Source organism: Harpia harpyja, chromosome 2 (genome assembly GCF_026419915.1).
Source record: "Harpia harpyja isolate bHarHar1 chromosome 2, bHarHar1 primary haplotype, whole genome shotgun sequence".
Taxonomy (NCBI): domain Eukaryota; kingdom Metazoa; phylum Chordata; class Aves; order Accipitriformes; family Accipitridae; genus Harpia; species Harpia harpyja.
This window is the reverse complement of record NC_068941.1, coordinates 15,164,116-15,177,132: the sequence shown is the minus strand read 5'-3', so window position 1 is coordinate 15,177,132 and position 13,017 is coordinate 15,164,116. Positions and strand designations below refer to the sequence as shown.

At 36.9% G+C, this 13,017-nt stretch overlaps 1 long non-coding RNA gene across 1 annotated transcript in view; it reads left to right on the top strand.

Moving 5' to 3' along the window:
- The first annotated feature begins 8,180 nt into the window (after positions 1-8,180).
- The window catches only part of LOC128154901 (uncharacterized), a 27,181-nt gene continuing 22,344 nt past the window's right edge, over positions 8,181-13,017 (top strand). Inside the window, exons 1-2 of the long non-coding RNA XR_008239476.1 lie at positions 8,181-8,254; positions 11,913-12,020. This is a non-coding gene — a long non-coding RNA (uncharacterized LOC128154901). The remainder of the gene's footprint in view (positions 8,255-11,912; positions 12,021-13,017) is intronic.

Sequence of the window (13,017 nt, the reverse complement as noted above, 5' to 3'; positions counted from 1 at the left end):
AGTTTATACAAAAGTTATGAATACTCATTATAACTATTCCTTTTACACCACAGCACTTGTCATTTAATAGTATGCTGTCAAAGTGAGATGTCACAAAAGATATACAACAAATACTTTGGTATAAAACTGAATTTGCATCAATTACATCTGACAAAGAATGAAATGAGCAATGTATTTTTGGCAGGCAAGTAATTAGTGAGAAGTGGTTTTGACAAAAGGACTGTTTTACAGCTCAGACAATTAAGCTGTTCAGTGTTGCTCTAACTGAGCTGAAAGGAACTATCTTTTCCCATGTCTTGCCTCCAAAGCTATAAGAAATCTACAGCAGAACAGTGTTACCCTCCATACACAACTATTCAGTTCACACACCTGGAGTGCTGTTGTACAGACTGTGCCTTGATTTTCTTATTTTCTTGCCTCTGTTACTATGTCCTGCTACTGTGGCCCCACCTTGTGTGTTAGGTTCAAATTTTTTGTTCCTATTTGCAAGCTTATGCCAGGTAGCCTTTTCTGTGCCAGCATTCCCATTGGCATGACTCTTCTGTTACTCTCAGAGTGATTTTAAGATGAAAGCTCTTGGGGTGGGGGAACTCTCAGATACTGACATAATAAATGGTATATAAGTAGTTGGGATAGATTCCAAACCAGAGGAATGCAAGTTAAGAAAATATTACAAACTTTTGGGGTATAAAGATGAAACGTTTGGCACATTTTCCCCTTTCACCACTCAATGCCAACACAAAGTACTTAACATCTTTTCCATTCATTTAATTTCATTTCAATACATTGTCTTCTTGAAAGCACACATCCTAGAAACAGATTCATTTCAGTATAACGCATAGCAGAATGAAGTTCAGATTCTCCACTGCAGTGGGACTTTGACTCTGGTAAGTGTTGTAAAGATGATGGTATTCCATAACTGAAAATCAGGTCTGTTGGCCTGGAGGGGGACCTGGTGATGATGAATGGATTGATGCTGGCAGGCATGCTTTGTGGAGGTTTGAATCTTGCTTCAGTTTGTTATTTGCTTATCATGACTTGTATTGTTCTCAAGTCATGGACTTGAGAAGGGCTTGTCTGAACAAGAATGTGCTACGTGAATTACTTGAATCAGTTTATAAACCTGCAGTGTTAAACTGTACAAAAGGGTGTGTGGGAACACTTGGTTTGGTTTTTCGTGACAGACATTGTAGCAGACACCAAGGAATCCATCCAAGAGATACATGTCTCCCAAAATCTTTAGAGCCACAATCCATGGAGCTACTCATTTGCTCTTGGCTTTTATATGGTATCTTTTCTGGGATTATCTTGATATATCTCAAGTAAATTCCTAATCTTGCAAGTCTTTCAGGTCTCATCTTTCCTGTTGTCTACCAACAGCATGGCCAGTGCTCCTTTTTAAGGACTAACATTCTTGCTTTAACTGGAAGCTTTAAATGTGTTATGGGTCATTTCTCTAATATGTAATTCACTGGCATGTGAAGGGGTTGGGTCTGATGATCTGGCATTGTCCTCAGGCTGTATTTAATTTGAAGCAAAAGCTCTCCTATGCAGTTTACCCTGGCTCTGCACCATTGGTTATACAATGGAACTTTCTCATGTAGTTTACAAGGCCTGTTCTTAGAGTAACATCTATCTTGTGATCCTGAAGTACAATAACATAAAAATCTATTTTCCCAATGAAAAAGGAGGTCTGGATTTGTCAGGATTTTTTTTTTTTTCAAACAGAAATTTCTCTATCATGTCTCAAAGCAAAGATTGCAGTACTTAAAAGAAGAAAGTACTATATTCTAGTAAGGTTTGGATCTATCAAGGCAAATTCCCTAATGGTAGCTAAAAACATCACTTAGTACCATGTCTACAACTGAGGGGACAAAATAACTGTGAAAGTCATACAAGGTGCTGCTTTTGATCATAAAATGAAAACTAATCAGCTGAGAAGCTATGATCTTTATGTGCAAAACCAAAGTAAAAAGAAGCAGCTCCATGTAAAATCTTTGTCCTGTTCACCGACTGTAAGTGTTCCACTAGCTTTTCAACCCAGTTTTCGAATTTACTCCCTGACCCTATTTTATTTAAAACACATTAATTTTACTCATTCACCTTTTTTCTGCAGCAAACTCTATGATGGCAATTTTGGTTATTTGAATGACTATTTTAAAAATATATATTATGTTAATTGCTCTGTGAATGTTACCATTTATCTTTCTGGATGAAATTAATCGATTTGGTTATTATGGCTTTCTAGACTGATAACTTTTGAATCTCCCAGCAAAAACATCTGTTTTCACAAAACATGCCAAGCTGATACAGAACATCTAATTTTCACTGTTTAGAAAATATTATTTTCTTTTTAGAAAAGAATATGGGTGAGAAAATGTCAGTAAATGTGTTTCAGAAAATCAGCACCTAATGCATTACATCAATTCTTCTCTGGATCCTAGTAAGACTAGTAAGTCATTCAACCTTGGTTCACTGACAAAACAAATCATTGTCCATTCATTTACACATTATCTTCAAAATCAGTGCAATGAAATGTCATACCAAACCTACCATATACATTCTTAGGAGAAAATCAATATAACACATGGGCTACAAAAGCTACTAATGTAATAGAAAAAAGAGCATGTGATCCTGTCACTAGAGAAATCCTGGTAACAATTTTTAATGACAAATATCTGAAAAATGCTGTATTTCTCCTTACTAATTAATAAGGACTCAAAGTGGAGTAGCATTCAGTGTTTTCATCTTTTTCTGCTTGCTAGCCCTGGGACTCCATTTTGACAGTAAATATGTGCAACTAAATCTGTGCGTTCCTCTGACACCCACTGATTTTAGAAAGGATTCCATGTATATGGTGTAAAAATCCATCTTCATTTACCTATGGTAATACATAAAAGATTTTTATCTTATGGATAGCCTCTTTTCCCTGCATGTTTTCACCAAAGATTTCCAAGAGTAGATATGACTGACCAGTGCACAAGAATTTCTGCTGGTGGCCCCTCAGAGTAAAACAAGAACTGTCTAAACTGGGTTAATAGATAAGTTTGGCAATCCATAAAAGAATAACAAAGAAAACATTTTCCTTTCAATTTGTAATATGTGTTTCAGGGTTTAGTGTGTGTTTTCTGTGGGGTTTGGGGTTTTTCAGTTTCATCTAACATTTTCATATAGAAACTAGGATTACAGAGAAAAGAAATATTTTAGTACAAACACCTTGTTGAAGGCACTGACAAATAGTTTTGGATTTTCCCCAACTCTGATCATTATTCTAAAAAGAAATACATATTCTTGAAAAGGATTAAAGCAAAGAGGGCTGCCCATATCCCACACAAATGTACAACCATGCTTCCTCTATATATGGTAGTGCCTCTGACACATGAGAAGCTGACAACCGGAAAAGGAGTGTCACACAAATAACTTCATCAGAAAAGAATAGCCTGCACTAGCATTCCTTTCAAGTTATGTGCCTGTCGAAAAGTGAAAAGAAAAGGTTCACTGAAGATTCATTTTAGTTTTTTGTAACTGTCAACAGAGGTCTGCTCTTCCCTATGATCTTAAGCCTACCTGATTCTGAAAAGGGATGGCTGAATGGGGTCTTACCCTATGTTCTTTTTCCATGTAGGTGCCAGCAGGTCATCAAACAAGGATTTTCAGTTAAGGTAAGCAAGGGTGAATAATAATTCACCACAGAAATTGTTCCCAGTTCTGCATGACGAGTGCACCTTTGCTTCTGCAAAACACTAACTCCATGTGAAGTGCTAACACCAAGAATTCCTTTACAAGAACTGACACAGGCATCTCAAAGCGTTCAGCTGTGCCCTTGTGCTGGCTCCGCAGATTTTCTATTTAGGTCACCATGTAATGTTTTACTGGCTCCACAGACCACTTTATGTCAAAAAGTGACAATGACTGCTCCAGTTAGAACGTTAAATGGGGAGGTACGAAGTTAGAAGTTGAGACCACCCAAAAGAGAAGACACTTGCCACAAATGACAGGAAAATGGTACTAGGCTTTTAGCTATGTGTTGGGGTAAAGTTTTTCTTAGAATTGGCCAAGAGGATGAGACGGGATGTTGTCAGGTTGCATGTTGCAGCTCTGTTAATGTTTGCTTAATTTGTAAATAGAATGGAAAAAAGCCCACAAACCTTGATCTTTTCTGGAAGCCTAACACAGCCAGCTGTAATATAAATTAATTAGCAGGTGATTCTTACCGAGGTTTTTTTTAAAGAAAAAAAGTCATAGTGCCAATATCCCTTTTATATGATTGGTGCTTCTGATATATGACAGATTGTTAACTTTTTTATTCTTACATCACTCTGCCATCTAGGTAGGAAAGCAATCCCACAGTGCTTCCAGCAGGGTCTTCAGGAGACTTGAATTTCAGCTCATAGCACCGTAATTAAGACTTGGAGTTGGGAGTTTGCCTTTTACTTGATTCTGCCTTTAGCTGACAGATTAAGTTGTTGTTAAATTTCTTTCCTAGATTTTAGAGCTCAGAAGAATTTTCTTCAAGTACAGTGAAGGGATCTCTGGTGCAGGTTCAGACTTATCCAGCTTTCCATTGTTGGCCACACAACTCCTGAAACTGTAAGAAATTTTGAAAAAAACCACCATCTGGGGACAAGAGAGGAACAGATACCAGGTATCTTTTAGAAAGTCTGCCCCTTGCCTTCTGAAATTTTAAGGACTAAATGGAAATATTTTCTTCCAAGGAGAGCTGGCAGAGGTGTTCCCGGGTCCTCCTCCAGCATGGAATATGGGCAGCCATCTTGGCTTCAGTGGTCTTCAGGAATGTGTGTCCCTTCTTAAAATCTTCATCAGACCTGGGGACTACCCCATGAAAGCAGCAGAAAGCAGATTGTTTTAATATGTTTTGTTGTGGAGTACCAACTATATTTTATGTTAGATCAAGCAGGTTGGGGAACAGACAGATAAGAGTGGAACAATCCCAAGCTGGGGGAGTGGTGGGGAAGCAGGGAGTAAGTACTTCTGAAATATTTTCCCTTTGCATTCCCAGCTGAGTGTTTTGGAGATGGGGTGACTGATGTTATCTGGCTGTGTGGGTCACAGTACTGAGACAGCATCTAGCAGCTGAGCATGACAAGGACAAAACACACCTAGCCTAAGTCCTTCTTGCTTCCTGTACAGACTAGTCACAGCTCAGGATAGAAAAGCCATTGTTACAGTTGGAAGAATACATTAAAGAAAAAAAAAAAAAGAAAAAAACAGGATTCCTGTTAAAAGGTGTAACATCTGTTCCTTCTAGTGAGAGCAAAAAAAATCTCACTAGAGATCAAAAAAAATTGATCAACACAATAATTGTTCTCTTTGTCATGGCTTCACATAGGAGATTTGTGAAGTGCATGTTTAATACTAAAAGAAAAACAACGCTCAATCACATTTATAATACCTATATGGTCACTATGTTAGGAAAGGATCTGACCAGTGTAGGTTAAAACTGAGCTCCTTTAAAAAATGACTTGAGTGAGAGCTTAATGCCATTCTGCCTGAGGCCTTCTGGGATTGAAACTCCCAGAGTTTTCATGTCCTCAGGGTATCATGGTTTTTACTTTTCTGAAAAGGAAAAGAAAACTTGGAAAGCATTAGATCAGGTTTCTGAAGGGCAGTTCTGGTACAGTATCTGTCTTGCTGAGATCTATATACTTGTTATCCTGATTCTATTAATTAAGCTCTGCAAATATGCTTATCTATTTGAAGCAAATGCTGTGACAGAGGATTTTGTGAGAAAAATTGATATTGTAGAAGATAAAACACAGCAGGACTCTGAAACTCACAGGAAGGAGTAATTCTGAGAAGAAGGAATGGAGAGGGAAGTGTAAGAATCTCAAGATCTGCACTAAAATGGTAAAAATTAAGATTATTAAGATTATTCCAGAGAATAACACAATGCCCTTTTAACCTTTCTTTTTAAAGACCCCCTTCACTTTCATGACAATAGTCTTTTTTCCACAAGGCAACTTTCATCATTAAATGACTTTTCTATAATATACTACAGAAATACGGTTCAAAGCCAATAGTGTCAGAGGGCATTACATCTATGCGAAAGCAGAAATGAAAAGAAACGTGTTATTTAAGAAATGTCCCCTATTTCCCTCAGCTATTATATTTGACGTGTATTAATTTTTAGAAGACAACTCCAGGAGAACTATTTTCTTAAAAATAAAATCGATGCATAAACTTGTGACCCTTGTCTTTACTACTGTCTAAAATCCTCTGAGATTTTCACCAGAGGGAACAGATACTTTGTAATTAGCAAGAACTCAGTTGAACAAAGAAGAAAAAAAATCCATGCCCAAAACCCCATCTCTTCATAGGAAAATATATTAAGCAGTGAAATAACAAAGAAAATTATAGCTAATTTAGACTGACAGTGTTTTCCAACTAGGCAGAATGAAGTGAACTTTTTAGGCAAGTTGTTGGGCTAGATCGTCAGAGGATGTAAATAAGCATAACCATTTTCTTCTTTAGGAGATAAAGTCAATAATTTTATTTTTAAAGGCCGTTAAAAGAGGCAGGGCTTCCGATTCTCAGAAGCACAAAAGATCAATGTAAGAAGGATAGAGTAGTGTCTGAGGCTGGAGAGGTCTCAATCCTACTATCTTTATCTTAGAAAGCTGCAAAAGATAAAACTGGCCTGCAAATAATTCAAATCATCCTAATTGTTCTATGAGGGGTTTTGATATTCATTCAGGGACCATGAAAGTACATTATTTCTGGAATGTCATCACTCATCTCCTTGAAAGGTAGCACAGAATCAGCACAGTCATCATTAGAAGTGGGGAATGTATTTACAGAGTTATTTTATGACCTGTAACAGTCTGCTGTACTGCATCAAACTTCTCTGTAATGTGATATGCTTTCCAACCTCTGGACAAGGAAGAGTCAAAGGATTCACCAAGTTTGAGAACCTTAACCTAGAACACATTGTGATCTTCAAGACAGAGCATAAAGAACAGCAGTTTCTGGGAGCAAAATGGAGAGTCCTCTAGACCCTGTATTCTGCTTTCTCCTTACCAAGAGAGAACAGGCATTTCAATTAATATTGTAGGAGTAAGATGTTTAGATGAATATTAGCTGTCTGCCTGAAGACAGATTTCCTGCTGTGGGGTGAAAGAAAGTAAGAGACTGATTTGCTGGAAACCTTCTTGATCCTCTCTGGTACAGAGTTTATACAGCTGGCACCAGACTTCAAAGGATTGCCTTTCTTCAAGGGATTTAATGTAGTCCATGTAAACTGCCTTCTCTGAATACAGACCTCACTGAACTGACCTTACTTCTTCCATAGAGTATATTCATGAATGCGTCACCCTTGAAAACATAGCTAAGGCAACACACATAAACAGAGAGTAGGAACATAGAGCAGTAATACTGTTCACGGAGTATCACTTGCCAGGATGTCAGAGCTTGTGTCAGTAAAATACTGTGTGCGAACTTAAATCTCTAGCATCAGTCTGCCAGTGCCCAGGTGCAAGATGATGTGGACCTTAAGTGTAGTTACAGGTTCATCACAAGAACTTGCAGCATTCACGTACACTCCACCTGGCCCCTTCACATGTCCATGTGATGGTCCCCTCTGGATAATTTGCAGCTGGCAGATGCTAGGAAGCTGTTTCCTACTGTTTATCAGCTACTAGACGTTGCTTCCTGACACATCTGTTGTCTGAAGGTCTTCATACCAAAGAATAGTGTAAGAGGACAGCATCATTCACGTTCAGCTAACCTCTTTAGTTTTGTCCTAAAGGGAGCTATGACATCATTGTCTATTGTCGTGGAAGGGTAGTTTAACTGCTCCTCAAGTAAAAGTTACTGCTTGTCCTCTCACATCTGATACCTGACTAACAATAGTGCTGGACTTACCATTCACTAATCTGTCAGATGTGGGTGAAAAGTTTACATTTTAGCAGGCATCCAGTGAATGAACTTGATCGAGGTCTCAGAGAGGCATGTAGACCAAAGTCTGTGGAAACTTCAGAGATCAGATAGCCAGTCTGTTTCCAGCAGCATTTGGCAACAGCTCAGAGAGGCAATTACTGTTTCATAAAAGAATGCAAGATAAATAAATATGCTTTTTTACTAATGTATAATATGTTCTTTGTCATTTCCTTAGGGATAGAAGGCTGCTTCTTACTACCTGTTTCATTTCAATAAAAATAAGAGGAAATACAGGATTAATGTAGTTTACAGCTCACTTTTTTGGACTACAGTTATCCTGATACACAGTTGCAGCCAGGTAAGTACCATTATCACAAGAGAAACTACCAGTTCAGGGATAATGGGAGCTAATTCAGCATCCTCTGCTCATACATTTATGGGGGGGGGGTTGTGGTTTTGGGGGTTTTTTGGTTTTTTTTTTTTTAAAAACATCAATGAAAGTCAGATTTGTTCTAGAAGCAGAGGAATTTGAGTAATACTAAACTGTTAGCGAAAAAAAGTTTACATTTTTATTATAAAAAAAATTGTGAGTTGTCTCCATAGTATATAAATGCAATGCAAAAACTTCTGTTATGATTTTATAAATATCAATAAGAATGAGTCAATTAATGTGTAATTGTGCCTACAAGGGCTCTACTTGTAAAGTGTACAATGTATAAAGAACAAAATGAGGGCTTCTCTTCACTCAAGGAACAATTGAAATTAGGCTGTGTTTTGAGTTGTCCGTGTCAGAAAATAAATCCTTCCTTCCATTCCAAGAAGAAAAATTTCAGGTTTTTTTATGTTTGAGCAACTAAACCATCTCATAATTCTACAGTATGTGAGATCTGGTGGAAGCCTCATTGAAATAGATTGGAACAGATCCACTACTTTCAGTGAGTCTTGAAGCAGACTCTGTCACATTAAAGATTTGAGCAACAAAAAACCTGTTTTGAATGGAGTTAGATGACAAAATACTAAATACCAATTTTGATTTCATTTAATAAATTCCAGTGATGTATGGTCCTGACATATATGTGTTTTCAGGTTTTCATTTAAAGCATTCGAAGTTCAGTTGCATAATGTGATTTCATACATTGAAAGATTGTAAACAAGTTGAAAAAAACGACTCACACAAACATTTTTCCCAAAAGACTTTTTTTTGGTGAAAAATATCAGCGTTAAGTGTATTTTTGACAAAATAAGTTTTGTTTGACAACTTGAACCAGATCTAAAGTTTCAAATGTCAGCTTAAAAAATTCTCAAACTGAGACTACTCTGTGAGCCTTCAGTTTGTTCTTGCTCAGTTTATGAAAAAAATGCTAAAAGAAACCCACATGCCTTTACATGCACTTCTTTGTGGTCATGTTTTTACTGTTCTAAACCATGAACAGAGTCTATGACCTATCTGCTATTTCTGTTACGAATAATTGCAGTAGCTTCTGCTCTAAATCATGTTCTGGGTGCTGAAGAAAGAAGGAAACAACAGCTGTGCTGGAAGTAGACACTTTGTCTGCATTGTCCCATCAGCTTGAGATCCTAAGCATTTGGAGGACAGGCAAAAGCCAACTTTTGAACATATGCCTTTTGCTGTAGCTGGGTTCTTTAGGTTCTCTCCTTAGGAAAGTTGGAAGTGATTTAAATCACTTCCTGCTTACTTCATCTCTGCTTTTGCACTTGCTTGCTTGATTGACCAATGACCCAATTTTTAATCATAATCTTTTTTTGCCGTGATAAAATTTAATGGCAAAATTCCCAAGAAGGTGCTCTGCTGGTCCTTCAGCTTTATTCAGAGGACTGCTCTTCACCTTAAAATACTTTGCCTCTTTCCCCAACAGACAGGGCATGGGATAACAGGGCCTTGACGTATACTGCTGAGTAAAAAAATATCCATTTACCTCCAATATGAGCTTTCTCACTTTCATAATTAGGTCTATCCCACATGAATATTTTTTGTTCCTGTTTTGTACTTCCCCATTAGGGGTAGGACTGCAAGAAAAGGTAAATTTATGGTCCAGAAGAAGCTGCCAGCCTGAATTCAGAGCTGACCTAACATAGGCTGTCTAGTTAGGTGTGGATGTGGGTCCCAAAAGGGGTTTTGATAGGGTTAAGGATGCTATTAGCATTGAGATTAGTATTGACGCTAGTAGCTACTGGTAAACACTGACTGGAGATGGAGAGAGGCAGGAAGAATCAACAGGTTCTGCCTAAACCTGGTGGTGTTATGATACACTTTTCCAAGTCTGATAAAACCTTCTGGACAGACAGGGTATGATTAAAGTTAGGCCCTGCAAGGGCCAGTGAGCTAAATTCGAAATATTTTGTGTTAGATTAAGTGGGTTAAGGGTTGCTAAGAACAGCTCTTTCTCATTGGTTCAGTGACTTAAGCTTTCTAAAAATAATAGTGAACTGCTAACTATGCTTTCTTTTAGCACATTGTTAGTTTTTGTAATTCCATTTTTTCCTATTTTAGGTATGTTTTTAGGACTTTGTGAGTTTTGGGGGGAACATTTGAAGAAATAGGAGTCATAATGGAATAAGTGTTCCAGTTTTTATGTGTTCTTGCTATTCGACCCATATGCAGGTCTTTTTGCATATTTTAGACTTTTGTCTGTGATTTTGTGTTTTTAGAAGAAATGTTCAGGGTTAATGCCCAGTACTTTAAAACATTGCACTGATAAACATGGTTTGCTGTCTACCTATCCATGCTATTATATATGCTTTATATATATAGACACATGTGTTTTTATGCACATTATAATATGTAGGTAGTAACATACAGACACATACAATTAATATACTTTATAGACTACTTTTTAAAACTCCATTCTTTACAAACTACTAACAAAACCCCAAACCATGACATAACATGACATAGGAAACAATTTCTCTGAAAACATTTATTTGTTTTTTTCTGGATCACAGAAGAGGATTTATTAAGTAAGTATAGTGTTTCAAACACAGAAGACAGTACACTTTCATTAATTGATTTAAGTTATTAGTGACAGAAAAAAAGTAACACGTGTTCTAAAACAACCAACACACACCAAAAAATTGCTATACGGTTCAACACCATTTCATAGGACTTCCAGATAATAACAAATATTTTCTGCAAGATTGTTCTTTTAGAATTTGTTCTACAAGCTTTAGTTAACAGATTTAGCAGTGGGGGAGAGAGACCTGTGCGTTTTCCCTTATATTGCAATTTAAAATATTTTGTTTTGTTTTCCTTCAAAATGTGACTGCATTGAAAAATCATGGTAGCTTTTTGCTTCAGATGAGAACATTCCATATTAGATGAGTATAACAAGTTTTGTTTTGGTAATTTCATTTTTGGTTTTGACTATATAACTTTCTTCCAGTTTGTCTTGCTGAGAAATCTTAGGTTAAACTTAAATTAACCATCCCCTAATTTTCTCATGCATTGCTTTTTCAAAAGGGATAAATTAAAGATTTGGTGTTGGATTTGACCCAGCTGTGTTTGATGACATAAATGAGGGCAGAGGCTAAGCCTGACTCTGAAATTGGGACCTTCTAAAGAATTCAGCTGGGGGCACATGAAAAGCAAAGCAATGCAGCTTATTCACAGCCTCATTGCTCTCTTGAATTTGATGTCTTTGATATGATGATGATTTTATATCATTAAAATAGTCAAACATTTTAAAATAAAGAAGGCAACTGAGGTTGAGAGATAAAACCGTACAAATTGCAAAGTTTTCATCTTTCACTTATTTCACAAAATGCATAGTGCCCCAGACTAATATAGGGATATCTGTAACTGTTACCCTTAAATGGTGACTAAGCTGTGTGTAGGTAACAGAAGCAGATAAGTCAGAGAAAGAGAACCTTATTCCTCAGTAAAGACTTGGACCATCTGAGATAAAACAATATCTGTAGAAAAATAAATTTTAATAGAGAATAATAAAATTGACAGAAAATTCTGTTTTTGAAAGTCTGAAGGTTACTACTTTCTTTAGGTTTCTACAATAACTATGGAATTGATGTGGTCACTATTCAGTTCAAGAAGTGAGAAGAGGAATAACCGGGTGGGAGGATATCATCACCAACAGAAAACTCCTGAGAGAGTAAGTTTGTAATTAAGTCATTATGGATGCTGAGTTAGGAACTGAGAGAAATCACTGTTTCAGGTTTGTACAGCATTTAAGGAGATATTAGCAGATCCAGTGGTGAGGAGTGAAAAGCATCAGAAATCACGTGTGCATTGGATTTATTCCTGCTGGGCTCACCTATGTCAGTGGCAAAGTTCCCACTGACCATAAAGTTGCATGCTCAGGCCCAACTGCTCACATTGATGTTTGCTTTTTGTTCATGATGAAAACACTGAGATATGAAATGGGCAAAAAAAAGTTTCATTGGGGTAATTGTGATCTTTGAGAAGTCTAACAACATAGTAATCTGATTGCAGCTGCAGTATTGGCCATTTTCCTTTACACATGACACATTGACTAAACTCCCTGTACAAAAAAAAATCTGACCTTTCTCTGTTGTACTTCAAACAAAACATGTCCTTTATTGTACTAGCAGTGCTGTTTATAATAGGGGTAACAGAAAAGGGATAGAAAACTTTTTACAGATGTAAATGGGTTGATGAGACTAGCAATGTTCCTTTTGGCTTGATTTTGTCTCTCTTTAGGACAGGGATGTGTGAAATGGGCGATTAGCTTTTTCATGTTGGGCCTCTTCTAGTCTGCTAAACGTGGAAAGCATGAAATGTGACTGATGGTGTTAAACAAGTTATTTTAAGCACAGCTCCCAGGTATTCACTACTGAATAGAAGCTGGAAGATACAGTAACTGTTCTGTATGTGAAACAGCGTTTTTCCTAATAGGTGTTGACTGGGGGTTAAAGTTTAGGATTTGTTGGATTACCAAAAATTACTTCATTTGTGTTAGTGATTTGAAGTATTTCTTCATCAATTAAAATAAGTTAGGTGAGGTATACCGTCATCCTGTACCAATAAATCCAGAAAAAGAATCATAGTACTCAATATCAATTACTCCTAACCTTTGTAAATTCCTGAGACTGTAATCTCTTCAGGGCAGTCACTATCTACTATGTTGC